The sequence below is a fragment of the Durio zibethinus genome, chromosome 3, assembly GCF_047325235.1.
Source record: "Durio zibethinus cultivar Kanyao isolate XHJ-2024 chromosome 3, ASM4732523v1, whole genome shotgun sequence".
NCBI lineage: Eukaryota > Viridiplantae > Streptophyta > Magnoliopsida > Malvales > Malvaceae > Durio > Durio zibethinus.
In genome coordinates this window covers 11,401,426-11,422,052 of record NC_143164.1, presented here as the reverse complement: position 1 = coordinate 11,422,052, position 20,627 = coordinate 11,401,426, and the positions used below count along the sequence as shown (strand labels likewise).

The 20,627-nt window shown below is 29.3% G+C and overlaps 1 pseudogene; it reads right to left on the bottom strand.

Moving 5' to 3' along the window:
• Positions 1-4,296: 4,296 nt before the first annotated feature.
• LOC111300190 (UDP-rhamnose/UDP-galactose transporter 6-like) lies at positions 4,297-18,756 on the bottom strand (annotated as a pseudogene).
• Between the last annotated feature and the right edge of the window lie 1,871 nt (positions 18,757-20,627).

Below are 20,627 nucleotides of genomic sequence, written 5' to 3'. Positions count from 1 at the left end.
AATTTCTCTAATAATTTGGTAAGATTTACTTTGATGCAGATATCTTAATAGTTTGGTGAGATTTCATTGTAAATTTGTTTTTAGAAAATTCATTAAATCTTCTAATAGTTTGGTAGGATTAAAACAAAAAAAAAAAATATTTTTTATAAACATTGATTTATGAAAATTTTAATAATTTGGTAGAATTCATAAAAATTTAAATTCATGAAAAATTTTCTAATAGTTTGGTAAAATTCATGAATTTATTTTGGAAACATTTTTTTGTTTTCTTTTAAATGAATAAATAAATAAAATAAAATAAAATTCATAAAGGGATTTAAAAAAATAAATTGTTCAATTAAAAATAATGAGTAAAATAATAATTAAAGATAAAAAATAATAATAGTAGTAGTAGTAGTAATAATAATAATAATAATAATAATAATAATAATAATAATAATAATAAGTAAAATCTAAAATCTAAAATAAAATAAAAAGAAAAAAAAAGAATGAAAAAAGAAAAACAAATACCTACGATTAGGTCAGATTCTACACGAGTCCAAAGGGTTAGGAGCTTCTCCCAAAATGATGTCATTCCAAGCCTATATAAAAACCAAAATTTTTTTTGTTTTTCTCAAAATTGCCTATTCCCTTGTTTCTCTACACTTCTTCTTCTCTGCCTCTCTCTCAACCTTTTAAATCTAGGTAATCAAAAACTGGATTTGGTCACTGGTTTTTGGAAAACTTGCTAGGATTTGATCGAAAACTTCAAACATTCAACCAAATTTCTAAATTTTTTTAGATTTTTCCAAAAAAGAGGAAAAACTCTAGAACTTCGAACCATTGTCAATCAATGATAAAAAAAAAACTAGAATCACAAACTAATTACCAAAACCAAGATTTTCGATATTACCTACAAACCCAGAAATACTCCTAACCAAGTTCTTGTCTTTTTTATCACTTTTTTTTCAATTTTCATTTTTTTGGGTGTGATTTTAGGCACCATTTATAGGGTTTTTCATAAAAAAAATCTTAGGGATTTCATTCAATGAGAAAGATCAAATCTACCAGATTTGATCCCAGTCACCACGTGATCCTTGGTCTATGTTTTAGTTCTTATGGTCAAAGATTTTTAAATTTAGTTTCCATTTTAATCAACTCTAATTTCTGAATCAAATTCCCTAAAGAACTTTCTGATTTCCTTTCCCCTTTTTTGTTTTTTTAATTTTTTAAATAATTTTTTTTATTAAAGCAGAAAAACCAAAAATGAAATTAAAGATGGCCCTCAAGCCTAAATGCCAAAACACCATTGGGCTGAAAGCCCAAAATCACTTCCAAGTCCAAATATTCAAAGCCAATTTTAAAAACCTAATAGGCATTTTGAAAGCCTACTAATCTAGACAAAACCTGAGATTCGATTACAAGTCCTATACAAAATGGTGTGTCTATAGTTGCCACTCTTTGCATATTCTTGTGAAATAGAAATGATGCAAAGACATAGACAACCATTACATCCGGGTTCAAAAAATAAAATTACTTGTGTTAAGCCAAATTTGAATGTAAAAATGACTGGACTGAGCTAAAGTCGAAAGTGATTGAGCTATATCAAAATAAAATAAAGGTGATTGGGACTGAGCTATAAGTTAGAATATTAAATGACCTAGACTAAGCCAAAGCCAAAATGCTAACCAAGATTGAATTGCAAATTAGAAAGATAAATGATCTAGACCAAGTCAAGGCCAAAATGAGTGATCGAGACTGAACCGCAAGTCAAGAAAATGAATGATCTACACTGAACCATGACCAAAAAAGTGCTAAGAAGGATCAAACTATAAGTCAAAAAGATAAATGACCTGGATTGAGCTAAGGCCAAAATGAGTGATTGAGACTAAACTGCAAATCAAAAAAATTACTGATCTGGACTAAGCAAAAATTGAAAATGACTAGGCTGAGTATACATCGAAATATGAGATCAAATGATCCATAAATTTTTAAAGACTATGCCCAAAGGTCTTATAAATCATCTTCAAAGGGCTTTGAGAAAAAATTTCTAAAATAAAGGCCTTACAATTCAAAAAATGTTCTCAAAATCACAAGTTCAAAAATTTTCATCAAAGTAAAAAATTCATATGCGATAAATGATAATGCAAATGACACAAATGTAACAAATCCATGTTTTCTCACATGCAATGATGAAGATTAATGTCGATGCAAATGTTGACTAATACCGATGCAAATGTCGATTAATCAATGCCATGAAATTCCAATTGTGGTCCTAAGGTTTTCAAGACTCTTTTTTTTTTTTTTTGTATTCCAAACTCTTCAAATTTCCAATAAGGGAAACAAAATCATTTCCATTTTTCATTATTCAAAATGGGCACTCGCCTTATTCTTTATGGGAGTTTTCAAAACCAATGTCTTTACTAAGCTTTGAGGGTTTCATTTTTTGCCTTCATCTTTTTCAACTTTCCAAAAGCAATATACAATTTTTTATGACATTATTCAATTATTAATCATTATCCTAATTTCAAAATATATAAGATGTAAATTATACATTTCTTCTATTCATTGGAAAATATTTAAACAGCAAGGAAAAGGCAAGGATTGAAAACAATATATAGATAATAGAATGAAATGAACATTTTCTATTTGGAAAAAAGACTAGATTACAAATGATGGCTATTTGGGACAAATTTTTGCAACTAGACACAATAAAAGCATACAAGGATAGCTATTTTAGATAACAATGCCCTAAAATAAATAATCAGATAATTATGACAACATATCTTGGATTTCAAAAACTCAACCATACAATGCCCTTAGCACTTCAGAGCTCTTCAAAATATTCCAGTTAACATGTTGGTGAACCTCCCAAATGATGCCATATTTTCCTTTTCCAAGTTGCCTTTATAAGTTTTCAACTGAAGCCTCAACCATTTTCAACTTCTCTTTTAGGTTGTCCAAATTTGAAACTTGGATTGGTTCAACTGGCTTTTCAGCAGAGGCAGGGTTATTGTAACTTTGGACATTCATTTGGCTAGGTGTGGGTGGCATTCCCAAATAAGTAAAGCTTGCTGGAAATATAAATTGTTATGATGGAAAGCTTGGAGTGGATTAGGCTGATATGGACGATAACTTGGAGGGTATGGAGGGTCAACAATATCATGGGAAACATCTTCTTCGACCACTTTTTCCTTATTCAACTTGCCTAATGCCTCTAGGATTTTGTTTAGTTTTCCTTTAATCTTTTCTTAAGCCTTTTCTAATTTCTCAACATGACTTGCATTATCTTGTTCCATTATTCTAGCTTAAGCTCGGGTGTTATACTAATGTTGAGCTATCCTTAAAACTTATGTACCATAATATTAAATTAGTGATCTTATTATTGACTAACATAATTAAAATTAGTTATGAATAAGTGCAATGCCTAAAAAAGAAAGAAAAATATTTGCCCCTTTAAAGATTTCAACAAAAGTAAATTTTCATTTATTCTACAAAGGTTTATTTTACATCAAGTCTATTATTCTTCATTTGTAAAATTGTTTAATTTGCTCATACTAATTCTTGGCTTCCTTAATAAAGTTTAAAAATCGCTACCCATGTTTTCCAAGTCTATTATTCTCCATTTGTAAAATTGTTTAATTTGCTCATACTAATTCTTGGCTTCCTTAATAAAGTTTAAAAATCGCTACCCATGTTTTCCTGCTGATGTGACCAATGTTCTTAATGCCTCAGCCTTTTCCCCTATTTCTCTTGCCTTGATCACTACTTTGCTTATCTGGGCTACAAGATGCTCTATACATCTTTGCCTTCCCAAACTTTCTCTTTTGCCAAACAATACTTGGTAGAATACTCCATATGCTCTTTCATGAATGCCATGATATGATCCTCTTGTTCATTCAATTTTTACTTCAATGTCTAAATATACCCTCTAACCATCTCATTTCCTTTTCGACTTCAACACAATCATATTTTAACTGGGAACATTTTTTTTTTCAAATTTTCATTCTCATAAGTCAAATAAGAAATATTTTTCTCTTTCACTTTCACCTAGAAACATAGCCTCTTATGGTTTTGTCACAATTCCATCAACTTTTTAAAGGCATTGTCTCATTCCCTAACAACATTTTGGGTTTTACTTTCAACTTCCAACTTCTTTTGTTATTGATGAAGTTTAGCCAAACCATTAACTACTATATCACATTCCTTTAAAATCTTGTGAACTCTAACCTCTAACTTTTTTGTTTTGTCCTTCTATTGTTCTTTCTCTTCTTGAAGCCTTAAAATCTTTTACTTCATCTTATGGACTCTTGACCTCTAACTTTTATCTTTAAATTCTTTCTTTGCAAATTTCAACTTTGAAGGTATCTCATCCAACTCTTGGTTCACTGGCTGGCAATAATCTTTAGGATTAAACGCAACCTTTTTGCCCCTCTTGGCTCTCACACCAAATACCTGTTGGTGACTTTATCAGTAAATGACCCAGGACTCACTCTCTTAGGCTTCTTCCAAGCTTTGATCATGTAGTCAATTTTTTGAAATGTTTGAGGCTCTCCATATAAACAATCGAATTGGTTAAACCTATGTATCATGGAAACAAACTATTCAATTCCATACTATCTTTTCACCATCAATGGTGCATAACTTGTTGACCCCCATAAGCCTAAAAGTGAAACCCCTATTTCATCTCCACATTGATATAGCATGGGTTCTCGATTCATTCATAGAACTAACCATTTCACCTGACAAGTTGTGAGTTTTTGTAGCAAGTACTCCTATTCTTTCTTGGATTTTGTTTCTAGCCATTCGCTCCCACAAAACTCCTAGATTGGATTTCGATTGCAAAAATAAAGTTTGGAGAAAATACTTTTTTTTCATTCAAAATGGCTTTTCATCCATAGATATAATAATGGTATGCAACCCAAGAAGCGTGCTTTATCATTTTGTCTACAATAATTCAATGATCTGATGGTTTCTTCCAATATTATCGATAAAGGATTACATCCAGTTTTAATCTACTCAAACAAATCCATCACTTTTATCTCAATATAGCCTAAAACCTTGAGGAAGATCATAATCCTATATATTGTTAGGACAAACACATTCATTCTTTGGTCATCATCAGGATGTTTAACAATGAAATCTCAAAAAACTTCCCATCGAATACCTATATGCCCTCTTTTTTCTTGAACATGTGAATCTATAAGCTTTTTTTCTATCCCTAAAATACTGGCCAGCTTTTTATGATATCCTAGCTTTTACTTCTTCACATAAACCTTATCTTAATACTAGAGATGCATACCCATCAGAATTGAATGCTTCTCTATGGTTGGCATCAAATCAATTTTATTGAAGATGAAATAGCGATAGGAAAAGTCCCGAAACTATATCATTACTTTAATGAGTAAATTTTTAACCTTCATCAATAAGAGATGTTTGATATGCCCAAACTTTTATAAAAAAGCTTATTGTCTTGAAGGAACCATGTTATTCCATATGTCTAATAGATCTTTCAAATCATTTTGTTTAAGGAGCCATCGGACTTCCTTAGGTAGGGTAGAGACCTAGTTAGATGGTAAACAATTTTCTTCCTCTCGTTGCCTCTTTTTAGACTTTACCTTCATATCGATAGGTGACTCACACTTGAAAAACATAGGTAAGGCACACGCTAGACATTTCGTGAATTCCTTGAAAGCTTTTGTTAAAGGTATCTTTAGGGTAAGAATGATATGTAATTTGTATGCATGTTTATGGATATGCAAGATAAGAGAAACAAACACAAAATTTGTTAATTATTGCAATATAAAATAAAAAATAAACACAATAAACCAAATATAACACAACAACAATATGACTTTAAATTTTGGATTAACTCTAAAGGGTAAAGGGAACATGGCTTTACCTACAGATTAAACCCATAAGGTTAACTACATATAGCTTGGGTCACTTTTAAAAGGTTCTCAAATTATTCTTTACATCATTGTCCATCACAAACTGGTAAAGCACCCCAATTTTCACCCATTATAGGTTACAAGAGAAAAAAGTTTAATTTGAGTAGGAGTATTTCATTAGCCTATGTAGAGATATGAAATCTCATGAAAGTGTAAGTACTTTACTCCTCTTAAGGGATAAAACTTGGGTGTAAAGCTCATGTTATGCACATGTAAGTGAATGACAAGCGTAATAAAAACAATACATGAAACTTAAGAAAAAGAAAAAAAACTTAAATTTATTAAGTACGCTTGGATAATAAGAAATCATTTACTGGTCTACTCACTTTGTTTTTAGTGGAATCATCAAATTGTCATAATGTATAGATCCGTAGACCTAGTAATAGATATAGACTAAAGGAGTCACCATCAATCTTTTTTGTTTAGATGTGATTGGCCACTTGACTGAATTTTTTTCATTTAAATAGGAGTTCTAAGATAGACTTAGGTATCTTTAAATAGTAGATTCTAGTCTTTGAAACTAGATTTTAGGTTCGATAGTGCAATTACACGTGAGAAAGGTTATAGCACCCTCATAATACTTATCCAAAGGATGGTAACAATTTGATTTTAAATTATCTAAGTCTTAAAATATTTTTATAATTTTACCCAATAACTTAATTATTGAAAATTGATCTTAAAGTTACTCTAACAGTTTGATAGCAATTTAAGATAATTTTCTCATCTCAGAAGTATTCATGGAGACTAGTATCCCACTCTAAAGAAGCTCCGTCGTTGGGTTCATTAATATATTTTATTCAAAAAAATAATTAGTAAATTCCTCTAATAGTTTCGTAAAATTTATTTTAATATAGATCTCCCAATAGTTTAGTGAGATTTTATTGTAAATTTATTTTCAAAAAATTTATTAAATTTTTCGATATTGTGATAAGATTTAATTTAAGATTCAAATCTTTCAATAGTTTGGTAGGATTAAAACAAAATATTTTTTAATAAAAATTGGTTTGTGAAATTCTTAAATAGTTTTGGTAGAATTCATAAAAATTTAAATCCATGAAAAATCCTCCAATAGTTTGGTAAGATTCATAAATTAATTTTTGAAATATTTTTTCGTTGTTTTCTTTAAATGAATAAATAAATAAAATAATAGTAGTAAGTAAAATAAAAATCTAAAATAAAATAAATAAAAAAACCAAAAAAAAAAAGGAATGAAAAAAGAAAAACAAATACATGCAATCGAGTTAATAATAATAATAATAGTGAGTAAAATAAAAATCTAAAATAAAATAAATCAAAAAATCAAAACAAAAAATGGAATGAAAAAAGGAAAACAAATACTTGCGATCGAGTCAGGTTCCATAAACAGGTAGCGTGCAGGTCACACGGGTCTAATGGGTCAAGAGCTTTTCCCTAAACTACGTCATTCCAAACCTGTATAAAAACCAAAATTTTTTCTGTTTTCCTTAGAGTTGCCTCTTTCTACACTTCTTCTCTACCATTTAAATCTAGGTGACCGAAAACTAGATTTAGTCATCAATTTCTAGAAAACATGTCAAGATCTAACCGAAAACTTCAACTGGAAACTTCAAATATTCAACCAAATTTCCAAATTTTTCCATAAAAGAGAAAAAATTTGAGAAATTGAAACCATTTTCAATCCATGATTAAAATAAACCAGAATCACGGACTAATTACCAAAACCAAGACTTCCAATATTAACCTAAAAACCTAAAAAACTCTTAACCAAGCTCGTCTATTTTATCACCTTTTTTCAATAAAATAAATAAATAAAAATAATAATAGTAGTAGTACTATTAATATTAAGTAAAATAAAAATCTAAAACAAAATAAATAAATAAATCAAAACAAAAAATGGAATGAAAAAAGAAAAACAAATGCTTACAATCGAGTCAATAATAATAATAATAATAGTAGTAGTAACTAAATAAAAATCTAAAATAAAATAAATAAAAAAAATTAAAACAAAAAATGGAATGAAAAAAGAAAAACAGATACTTGCGATCAAGTCAGGTTCCATAAACAGGTAGCGTGCAGGTCATACGGGTCTAATGGGTCAGGAGCTTTTCCCTAAACTATGTCATTCCAAGCCTGTATAAAAACCAAAATTTTTTTTGTTTTCCTCAGAGTTGCCTCTCTCTACACTTCTTCTCTACTATTTAAATCTAGGTGAAAACTAGATTTAGTCATCAATTTCTAGAAAACTTGTCAAGATCTGACCGAAAACTTCAACTTTGGTCATAAAGTTCAACTGGAAACTTCAAATATTCAACCAAATTTCCAAATTTTTCCATAAAAGAGAAAAAATTTGAGAAATTGAAACCATTTTCAATCCATGATTAAAATAAACCAGAATCACGGACTAATTACCAAAACCAAGACTTCCAATATTAACCTAAAAACCTAAAAAACTCCTAACCAAGCTCGTCTATTTTATCGCCTTTTTTCAATAAAATAACTAAAAAAAATAAAAAAAAAATAATAATAGTAGTAGTAGTAGTAATAGTAAGTAAAATAAAAATCTAAAATAAAATAAATAAATAAATCAAAACAAAAAATGGAATGAAAAAAGAAAAACAAATACTGACGATCGAGTCAATAATAATAATAATAATAGTAGTAAGTAAAATAAAAATCTAAAATAAAATAAATCAAAAAATCAAAACAAAAAATGGAATGAAAAAAGAAAAACAAATACTTGCGATTAAGTCAGGTTCCATAAACAGGTAGCGTGTAGGTCACACGGGTCTAATGGGTCAGGAGCTTTTCCCTAAACTACGTCATTCCAAACCTGTATAAAAACCAAAATTTTTTCTGTTTTCCTCAGAGTTGCCTCTCTCTACACTTCTTCTGTACCATTTAAATCTAGGTGACCAAAAACTAGATTTAGTCATCAATTTCTAGAAAACTTGTCAAGATCTGACTGAAAACTTCAACTTTGGTCATAAAGTTCAACTGGAAACTTCAAATATTCAACCAAATTTCCAAATTTTTCCATAAAAGAGAAAAAATTTGAGAAATTCAAACCATTTTCAATCCATGATTAAAATAAACTAGAATCACAGACTAATTACCAAAACCAAGACTTCCAATATTAACCTAAAAACCTAAAAAAATCCTAACCAACCTCGTCTATTTTATCACCTTTTTTCAATAAAATAAATAAAAAAATAAAAAAATAATAATAGTAGTAGTAGTAGTAATAGTAAGTAAAATAAAAATCTAAAATAAAATAAATAAATAAATCAAAACAAAAAATGGAATGAAAAAAGAAAAAAAAATACTTACAATCGAGTCAATAATAATAATAATAATAATAGTAGTAAGTAAAATAAAAATCTAAAATAAAATAAATGAAAAAATCAAAACAAAAAATGGAATGAAAAAAGAAAAAAAAATACTTGTGATCGAGTCAGGTTCCATAAACAGGTAGCGTGCAGGTCACACGGGTCTAATAGGTCAGGAGCTTTTCCCTAAACTACGTCAATCCAAACCTGTATAAAAACCAAAATTTTTTCTGTTTCCCTCAGAGTTGCCTCTTTCTACACTTCTTCTCTACCATTTAAATCTAGGTAACTGAAAACTAGATTTAGTCATCAATTTCTAAAAAACTTGTCAAGATCTGACCGAAAACTTCAACTTGGTCACAAAGTTCAACTGAAAACTTCAAATATTCAACCAAATTTCCAAATTTTTCCATAAAAGAGAAAAATTTGAGAAATTGAAACCATTTTCAATCCATGATTAAAATAAACCAGAATCACAGACTAATTACCAAAACCAAGACTTCCAATATTAACCTAAAAACCTAAAAAAAACTCCTAACCAAGCTCGTCTATTTTATCATCTTTTTTCAATAAAATAAATAAAAAAATCAAAACAAATAACAATAATAATAATAATAATAATAATAATAATAATAATAATAATAATAATAATAGTAGGAGTAATAGTGTAGTAATAGTAAGTAAAATAAAAATCTAAAATAAAAAAATCAAAACAAAAAATGGAATGAAAAAAGAAAAACAAATACTTACGATCGAGTCAATAATAATAATAATAATAGTATAGTAAGTAAAATAAAAATATAAAATAAAATAAATAAAAAAATCAAAACAAAAAATGGAATGAAAAAAGAAAAACAAATACTTGCGATCGAGTTAGGTTCCATAAACAGGCAGTGTGTAGGTCACACGGGTCTAATGGGTCAGGAGCTTTTCCCTAAACTACGTCATTCCAAACCTGTATAAAAACCAAAATTTTTTTTGTTTTCCTCAGAGTTGCCTCTCTCTACACTTCTTCTCTACCATTTAAATCTAGGTGATCGAAAACTAGATTTAGTCATCAATTTCTAGAAAACTTGTCAAGATCTAACCGAAAACTTCAACTTTGGTCATAAAGTTCAATTGGAAACTTCAAATATTCAACCAAATTTCCAAATTTTTCCATAAAAGAGAAAAAATTTGAGAAATTCAAACCATTTTCAATCCATGATTAAAATAAACCAGAATCACGGACTAATTACCAAAACCAAGACTTCCAATATTAACCTAAAAACCTAAAAAAACTCCTAACCAAGCTCGTCTATTTTATCACCTTTTTTCAATAAAATAAATAAAAAAATCAAAACAAATAACAATAATAATAATAATAATAATAATAATAATAGTAGTAGTAGTAGTAGTAGTAGTAGTAGTAAGCAAGTAAAATAAAAATCTAAAATAAATAAATAAATAAATCAAAACAAAAAATGGAATGAAAAAAGAAAAACAAATACTTACGATCGAGTCAATAATAATAATAATAGTAGTAGTAGTAAGTAAAATAAAAATCTAAAATAAAATAAATCAAAAAATCAAAACAAAAAATGGAATGAAAAAAGAAAAACAAAGACTTGCGATCGTGTTAGGTTCTATAAACAAGCAGTGTGCAGGTCACACGGGTCAAATGGCTCAGGAGCTTTTCCCTAAACTACGTCATTCCAAACCTGTATAAAAATCAAAATTTTTTCTGTTTTCCTCAAAGTTGCCTCTCTCTACACTTCGTCTCTACCATTTAAATCTAGGTGACCGAAAACTAGATTTAGTCATCAATTTCTAGAAAACTTGTCAAGATCTGACCGAAAACTTCAACTTTGGTCATAAAGTTCAACTAGAAACTTCAAATATTCAACCAAATTTCCAAAGTTTTCCATAAAAGAGAAAAAATATGAGAAATTCAAACCATTTTCAATCCATGATTAAAATAAACCAGAATCACGGACTAATTACCAAAACCAAGACTTCCAATATTAACCTAAAAACCTAAAAAAACTCCTAACCAAGCTTGTCTATTTTATCACCTTTTTTCAATAAAATAAATAAAAAATCAAAGCAAATAATAATAATAATAATAATAATAATAATAGTAAGTAAAATAAAAATTTAAAATAAAATAAATAAATAAATCAAAACAAAAAATGGAATGAAAAAAGAAAAACAAATACTTACGATCGAGTCAATAATAATAATAATAGTAGTAGTAGTAAGTAAAATAAAAATCTAAAATAAAATAAATCAAAAATCAAAACAAAAAATGGAATGAAAAAAGAAAAACAAATACTTGCGATCGAGTCAGGTTCCATAAACAGGTAGCGTGCAAGTTACACAAGTTTAATGGGTCGGAGCTTTTCCCTAAACTACGTCATTCCAAACCTGTATAAAAACCAAAATTTTTTCTGTTTTCTTCAGAGTTGCCTCTCTCTACACTTTTTCTCTACCATTTAAATCTAGGTGACCGAAAACTAGATTTAGTCATCAATTTCTAGAAAACTTGTCAAGATCTTATCGAAAACTTCAACTTTGGTCATAAAGTTCAACTGGAAACTTCAAATATCAACCAAATTTCCAAATTTTTCCATAAAAGAGAAAAAATTTGAGAAATTCAAACCATTTTCAATCCATGATTAAAATAAACCAGAATCACGAACTAATTACCAAAACCAAGACTTCCAATATTAACCTAAAAACCTAAAAAACTTCTAACCAAGCTCCTCTATTTTATCACTTTTTTTCAATAAAATAAATAAAAAAATCAAAACAAATAATAATAATAATAATAATAATAATAATAATAATAATAGTAATAATAATAATAATAATAATAATAATAATAGTAGTAGTAGTAGTAGTAATAGTAAGTAAAATAAAAATCTAAAATAAAATAAATAAATCAAAACAAAAAATGGAATGAAAAAAGAAAAACAAATACTTACGATTGATTCAATAATAATAATAATAGTAGTAGTACGTAAAATAAAAATCTAAAATAAAATAAATCAAAACAAAAAATGCAATGAAAAAAGAAAAACAAATACTTGCGATCGAGTCAGGTTTCATAAATAGGTAACGTGCCAGTCATACAGGTCTAATGGGTCAAGAGCTTTTCCTAAAATTACATCATTCTAGACCTGTATAAAAACCAAAATTTTTTTCTATTTTCCTCGGAATTGCCTCTCTCGACACTTTTTCTCTACCACTCTCTCTACCCTTTAAATCTAGGTGACAAAAACTGGATTTGGTCATCGATTTCTAGAAAACTTGTCAAGATTTGACCAAAAACTTCAACTTTGGTCACGAAGTTTAGTTGAAAACTTCAAATATTCAACCAAATTTCCAAATTTTTCCATAAAAGAAAAAAAATTCAAGAAATTCAAACCACTTCAATCCAAGATAAAAAAAAGAAAAAAAAAAACCAAAATCACAAACTAATTACCAAAACCAAGACTTCCAGTATTAACCTAAAAAGCTAAAAAAAAACTCATAACCAAGCATGTCTATTTTATCATCTTTTTTTCAATAAAATAAATAAAAAAATAAAAAAGCAATAAAATAATAATAATAATAATAGTCATAGTAGTAGTAATAGTAGTAGTAAGTAAAATAAAAATCTAAAATAAAATAAATAAATAATTCAAAACAAAAAATGGAATGAAAAAAGAAAAACGAATACTTACGATCGAGTCAATAATAATAATAATAATAATAATAATAGTAAATAAAAGAAAAATCTAAAATAAAATAAATAAAAAATCAAAACAAAAAATGGAATGAGAAAAGAAAAACAAATACTTGTGATCGAGTCAGGTTCCATAAATAGGCAGCGTGCGAGTCACACGGGTCTAATGGGTCAGGAGCTTTTCCTAAAACTATGTCATTCCAAACCTGTACAAAAACCAAAATTTTTTCTGTTTTCCTCAAAATTACGTCTCTTTACACTTCTTCTCTACCACTCTCTTTACCCTTTAAATCTAGTAGATCGAAAACTAGATTTGGTCATCAATTTCTAGAAAACTTGTCAAGATCTGACCGAAAACTTCAACTTTGGTCAAGAAGTTCAAATAAAATCTTCAAATATTCAACCAAATTTCCAAATTTTTCCATAAAAGAGAAAAATTTTGAGAAATTCAAACCACTTTCAATCCATGATAAAAAAAACCAGAATCACAGACTAATTACCAAAACCAAGACTTCCAGTGTTAACCTAAAAACCTAAAAAACCTCATAACCACGCTTATCTATTTTATCACCTTTTTTTCAATTTTTTTTTTTTGTGATTTTGGGTACTATTTATAAGGTTTTTCATCAGAAATAATCTTCAAATATTCAACCAAATTTCCAAATTTTTTCATAAAAGAGAAAAATTTTGAGAAATTCAAACCACTTTCAATCCATGATAAAAAAAACTAGAATCACGGACTAATTACCAAAACCAAGACTTCTAGTGTTAACCTAAAAACCTAAAAAACCTCATAACCACGTTTATCTATTTTAACACCTTTTTTTCAATTTTTTTTTGTGATTTTGGGTACTATTTATAAGGTTTTTCATCAGAAATCTTAAGGATTTCATTCAATGACAGAGATCAAATCTACCAAATTCGATCCCAATCACCACGTGATTTTTGGCTTGTATTTTGATTCATGCCCTAATCTCGCTTGATTGTGGTCAATGATTTTTAATTTTAGTTTCCATTTTAATCAACTCAAATTTCTGAATCAAATTTCCTAAAGAACTTTCTGATTTTCTTTCCCCTTTTTTATTATTTTTTAAATTTTTTATTAAAGTAGTTCTACCAAAATTGAAATTAATGATGGGGCCCAAGCCCAAACGCCAAAACTTACACTGCGCTTAAAGCCTAAAATCACTTTCAAGTGTAAATATTCAAAGCCAATTTAAAAACCGAATGGGCATTTCAAAAGCCCAATAATCTGGATGAAACTCGAGATTCGATTATAGGCCCCAAACGAAATGGGATGTTTACAATAATAAAAATTTTGTTTTAAAAAATTAACACTTAGGTTATATGTATGTCAAAATATCTTTTTGCATTATTATCATTATTTTATTATATTATTAATATAATCATGTTTGATTGGATTTTTATGTGATTTTGACTATTTAATAATTTTGTACATATAATAACCTATTAATTTGCATGCTCATATTATCTTTAATTATGTTTATGCATTTTAGATGATATTTGTATTATTAAAGTCTCTTAAAGTTTAATAATAAAACATAATAAAAAAGGAGTAATTGTTTTAAACCCCTACCTAGATGTTAGAGGGAATAAAAGTCATGTTTAAAAATAATATAAAAATAAAAAATAATAGTAATTCTTCCTAGATGTTGAAGAATTATTAAATAATAAAAATAAAATAATAAAAGATTAATACATTAATAGATACTAACAATAATAAAAATTTTTAACAAAAAAAATAAATAAAACTATAAAAATTCATTTGTTTAGAAAAATTATAAAAAATGAGCTTGTTCCAAAGATTTGCCTAGATGTTGAAGATTTTTAAAAAGGTTCATAAATTCTTAAAACACCAAAACCCTAAAATGAAATCCTAAAATAAATCCCAACAATAAAACCCCAAAACCCTAGGTGACACTCGAAACCTTACACCCTAAAACTCTAAATCTTAAATCTTAAATCTTAAAATAAAACCCGAAACCTTAATAGGAGATCCAAAACCCTAATTTGAAACCCTAAACCTTTAGATGAAACTCGTATCCTTAATGTGAAACCCTAAACCTTAAGTGAATTCTAAAACCTTAATCCACTCAAAAACCTGAAACCATCCCAAAATTCAAGAATTTATATGAAATATTTTGTTCTTAAATGTCGCTTAAATGATGAAATATTTAGAAAATTTTATTTCTTCAAAAATTTTCATATATTTTCGTATTTTAAAATAATAAAATTAAATGAAAAATGAAAAATAAAGAATGAAAAAAATGAAATTTTAAATATAAAAATCGCATCCAAACTTTACATGAAGGTTCAAAGGTCTAGATGATCTTTTAATATCTAAGAACTTGATTTTAAATTCGCACCTCATCATCATTTAAGATACACCACCTTTACATCCATATTTGTATTTATTGTTTATATATATATGTTTATATTTTTAGTTGATGTTTATAGTTAATTATTGTTTAATTTTTTTTTAAAGTAAACAAATAAATAAATTAAAATAATATTCTATGAAATATAATTTTTGATACCCCGTCTAGATGTTAGAGAATTACTAATAATTATTATTTTCAAAGAATAATATTTTTATTTTAAAAAAAATATTGTGGTAAATCTTAAATGAAAAGACTTACCTACGAATTCTACTTTTATGTCGAAAAATTTTAAAATATTTCTTTAATTTAAAAAATTTCATAGCATTTTTAAATAAAAATTTTTAAATAATTTTATTTCTTAAAAATAAAAAAAAATTATAATTAAATTTCATATAAAAATTATTTTTTATCTAAAATTATAAACAACACATGATTAATTAGTACCAATTTTATGAGCATTGTAAGAGTGTTAATTTTTTCTCACACATAACTGACTCGTAAACTCAAATTTATTTTCGTAGACCAAAATTACCATTTTAATAAACTTTAAACTTATTTTATTATTTTATTAAAAAGATAAATTTTTGAGTCACCAATCACATTTTAAAAAAAATTATTGACAATTCTTCATATTTTTCATGATTTTAAAATTTTCATTTAGCGATTGAATCTTTAGATGGATACCTTATAACACAAACTACCATGCTTTTGTTGTTTGCTCGTAGGGCGAGACAGGCTTCGACGCTTCTTCCCACCAGGCTTAGATGAAGCATATTTCCATACCAAATCATTCCAGCCACAGCTATGATCATGCCCAGAACCACATCAGATCGAGACCCTCTTTTCCAAAGAAAAAGAATCCCACAATCAACCAAGGATTGTCTTCATATGGCCCAGTACTTGAAACGACACTGCAGTAAATTTGCCAACGCAGATGAACCGGCTGAGGTTCGTTCCTACTGCTATAGTACATGAAACAATTATGAATATCTGCCAAGACCAAGAAACAAATACAGCTGTGAGCGACTATTCCTGTAAAACCCAAAGTCAGAGGAACAAACTATAATAGGAATTACACACATCCCACAAATACTTTATAGGCCTATGAATAACTGCACACAGGAAAGGCAGGCACCAAAAATGGAGCCTTGCAAAAAGTAATTTAAGCTTGCTGCTACAAATGCAGCAGCAGAACCATAACAAAATGTGCAAAAGTCAAGTTATAACTCGAATATTATACTATCAATGAATGCATCAATTTTATAAGCAACTTAAGAGAGAGAGAGAGAGAGAGAGAGAGAGAGAGAGAGGGAGAGAGGAGAGTAGGTACATATGTTCAAATGAGCTGCATGTTATAAACCACGCTAACAATTAAATGATTTTCTTCAATCAGAAGAACTAAACACAAATATTTCCACTAGGCCTAAGTTCAAGTAAAGGATAGATGTTTTAAGAGATGTTAGGCACCGCATCGCATGTAAGCGGTATTAGGAGATGTATGCAGATATGCAGGTAACAACATATGAAATGCAAATTAAATATAATTGTAGGTCACAAGAAAGACACATAACTGCATGAATTACAGTATGCATATTCACGAACACAAGCAGTTTTATTCCCAAACATGATTCTGACAGCAACTCTGAAACAAACCTAAACGTGTTCTATACTAATGGCAACAACAACCGTGATGCACAAAACTAAAGCAAAATATACAAATAAATAGAACACGTACCCCAGATACTAGGTTATAACTATAGGCATCAACTCTCTTGTTTGTCAACCAATAATCCATAACGGACCTAATAGCAGCAGTGTTCCAGCCTGGGCTGGAGCAGTTTGTCCCAATAGGTTAAAGGAATTAAGACTATACCTTCATTGAAGGTGATGTACATACTGCACAAACAAACACAAAAAATAAATAAATGACCAAATTATAAGTTCTAAAAAAGATATAGCAATTTAGAACATTAGATAATTCAATTTAGATGCATAGGAATTAATAACTTACTTACTGCCGCAGAGAAGCACTCCAAATTGCAATAGAGGCAGTTATGAAACCTTTGGTAAAAAACTCATATCAGTGATAGTACAAACCCCAACACCCAGAACAACAACAGCTATGCTCAACTTTGTATCTCAAGAGTACCGAATTTTGTCTATCACAACTAAAAACCAGGATATAGGAATCATACTGAGCTTTGCAATCTGTCATTGAATTAGAGAATCTGTGATTTCCAAATTATTCAAAAACACAACTGGTAAAATCTAGCAAATATTATTCTTTACCTGATAAAATCCCACAAAGTTTCACATCAGACTAACATTCATTCCAACGATAGAGAAGTTCATAAACAAAACAAATTTCAAAAGCTCAGGCATCAGTAGATGAGAAGATTGAATGTAACCTAACCATCTTAGAACAGCTGTCATCAAGGTTGTGGTAGCAAAGTACCAACTAGTTAATGTTGTGGCTGCAACAATGTGCAATCAAATGCAAAGGAATTAATAACAGTTTATTAGATCCTTATTGCAGCAAGCATAATCAGAACATTCATAAAGTAACAAAAAACCAGAATCTTTAGCTTATTTACTTGCAGGTGACTATTATACGGCATCATAATCATCTTACACTCAATCTCAGCGACTACAAACTTACAAGTCAAGGCTTCCTTTTCATCTCTACTTATGATAACATCATTTTTTGATTTTTCAATTGTTTTCCACCACTTCAACCTGTTTCCTCTCCTAGAATAGGTAAAAAGGAGAGGGGTGGGCAGGGAAGGGAATTAGAGCCCATGCCCTTCACTTTCTCCACCATTTGCAACCCTCACAAACCTACACCAAACATATTCTAAGTTTGAACCTCAAGTTCATTTCTGCTTACTATAAAGCCAATTGTACAGTTTTTTTATTTTTGGATGATTGCTTGTCTGCTATTCAGTCTTACCACTCTGCAATCTCAATTTTCAAACATTTAGGGCCATTCCACCTGCTGGTTTCATTTTCCAAGATAATGCACACAACTGTTAAAACATCACTTTACTCAGCAAACTATTCTTATCTGTTTGCTATTTATTTGCTGATTTCATGGCTGCTAACCACTCTAATGCTATGCATTTGTTATAAGAGAATTCGACAGGAAAATTTCCAAATTCAAGGGAACTATAATTGATTAAAACATCAGTAACTCTTTGTGGCTTATGAAGGAGAGGAAGCAATTCAAAAGAGCTTAAAAATAATTTACGGAAACTGAAATCATAAGTAGCCATTAACGCTTTATTGACAATAATAAGTCCAGCAAAAGTGACAACATTGAACATCCAACCAGCTGCATCTACAACTGCTTTTCTATCAGCCTTATTAGCTGGAGCCATTTTATATTTTGTCGCAAGTGATAACCCCAAATCCTATATCACTCAACTTTCTTTAAGTAATCCATCCATGTGCATATGCCAAGAGTTTTCAACAATGTGAGCAATAAGTCCGACAAAAATAAAAGAAACAAATAAGAAAAAAAAAAACTTGAACAACTGCAAATTTATTGAAGTCATAAAAATGCTAGAAAGAATAGTCTACAAAGAAAAGCTGAAAAGAAACTCGTGTGAATGCATGAATAAAATAAAAATATGAGTTTGTCATTAAGACCAACTAATTGCCTGATAGTCCAACATGTCATGAATAAACCAAAAGCAGAAGAATGGCTTTACATCTCTTATAAATAGCTAAAAATTATTATCCTTCCACCTCCAGGAACCTTTCACTAGCAGTAATTCACCTTTTCTGTTACAATTTGCCTTCTGTAAATAAGATATTTTAATTTATTTTGCCTAATTTTCAAGGAGGAAACATTATGGAAAAAAGTCCAAATCACTTTTTTCAGCAAAAAACACAGTTATTTAGCTACATTTTTACCATTAAATACTAACAAAAATTTGCAAAATCAATTTCCGCATTATACAATCAAGATACCTATATAACCAAATCAATGCGTTACCCAATTCGATACCAGGTCAAAGTAACCATTAAAGGAATAAAGCTAATTCAAATCCATATGTATCTCTAGAACATACCAGATTTGCTAGTTCCTAATATAAGCATTGACTTGGAAACGACTCCCATAGACTGAAATACATTGTGCTCATGAGATCATCATGACTATGACCACTACACATGAATTCAACTCCAACTTATGATTTTTATAATAAATAACCAATAATAAATGTTTTCCCTATTTGTGTCATGGGCCGAGACTCAACCTCCAGACCCGCGCGGCTCTAGGACCCAATCATGCACTCATCCGGCATCCCAACATCCCAAATCAACCTACTTGCCTTGGTTCACACTCAGCCTACTTGCCTCGGTTCACACTCTTGTGAGGTATTGTCTGCTCTGGCCCCCTTGGCCTTACGGTTTTGTCCTACAAAAGGTATCTCACAAGGACGAAAATATGTGAAGCTTTATATCCTATGGCTAACTTTAGTACACAGACATTGTGGGATTCCTAGCTTCACTCCAGGACTGTGACATCCTCCCAACTCCAACGGAGGTCCACCGTCCTTGGTGGTACATCGCTAGTACCCTAGAGCTGGCTTTGATACCACTTGACATGGACCTAGACTCAACCTTCAGACCCGCACAGCTCCAGGACCCGAGCATGCACTCATCCGACGTCGCAGATCTACCTACTTACCTCGGTTCACACTCTTATGAGGTATTGTCTGTTCTGGCCTCCTTGACCTCATAGTTTTATCCTACAAAAGGCACCTCACAAAGAGGGAAATGTGTGAACCTATATATCCTATGGTTAACTCTAGTACACAGTCGATGTGGGATTCCTGACTTCACTCCAAGACTGTGACATTTGGATTTCGTTAAGTGATACAATTAGAAAAATGCAAAGCGAATCATATTGAATTGTTTTAACACTAAAAATCACAACAAAATAAAATAAAATTTCTCATCAATCATGCGACACATCCAGATCAAGTAAAGAAGAAAAAATGATAAAAATGGAAATTAGATCTAATAAAAAAGCAATGTCAGATCTTAGAATCAAAATCATTGGAGAAAGCAAGTAACAAATCTAACATATTAAAAGGGAAATGAAAACGACAGGCCATCATAAGTTTGGGAAAGGTAAACATTCGATGAAAGAGAGAGAAATGAAGGCAAAGGGAATGCTTGGAAATAATGAGGAAGACGGTTATAATTAAGTGGGGGCTTAATTGGATCCCCAATGAGTTGGAGAGAAAGGAAAGATAGGAAATTTTAAATTTCC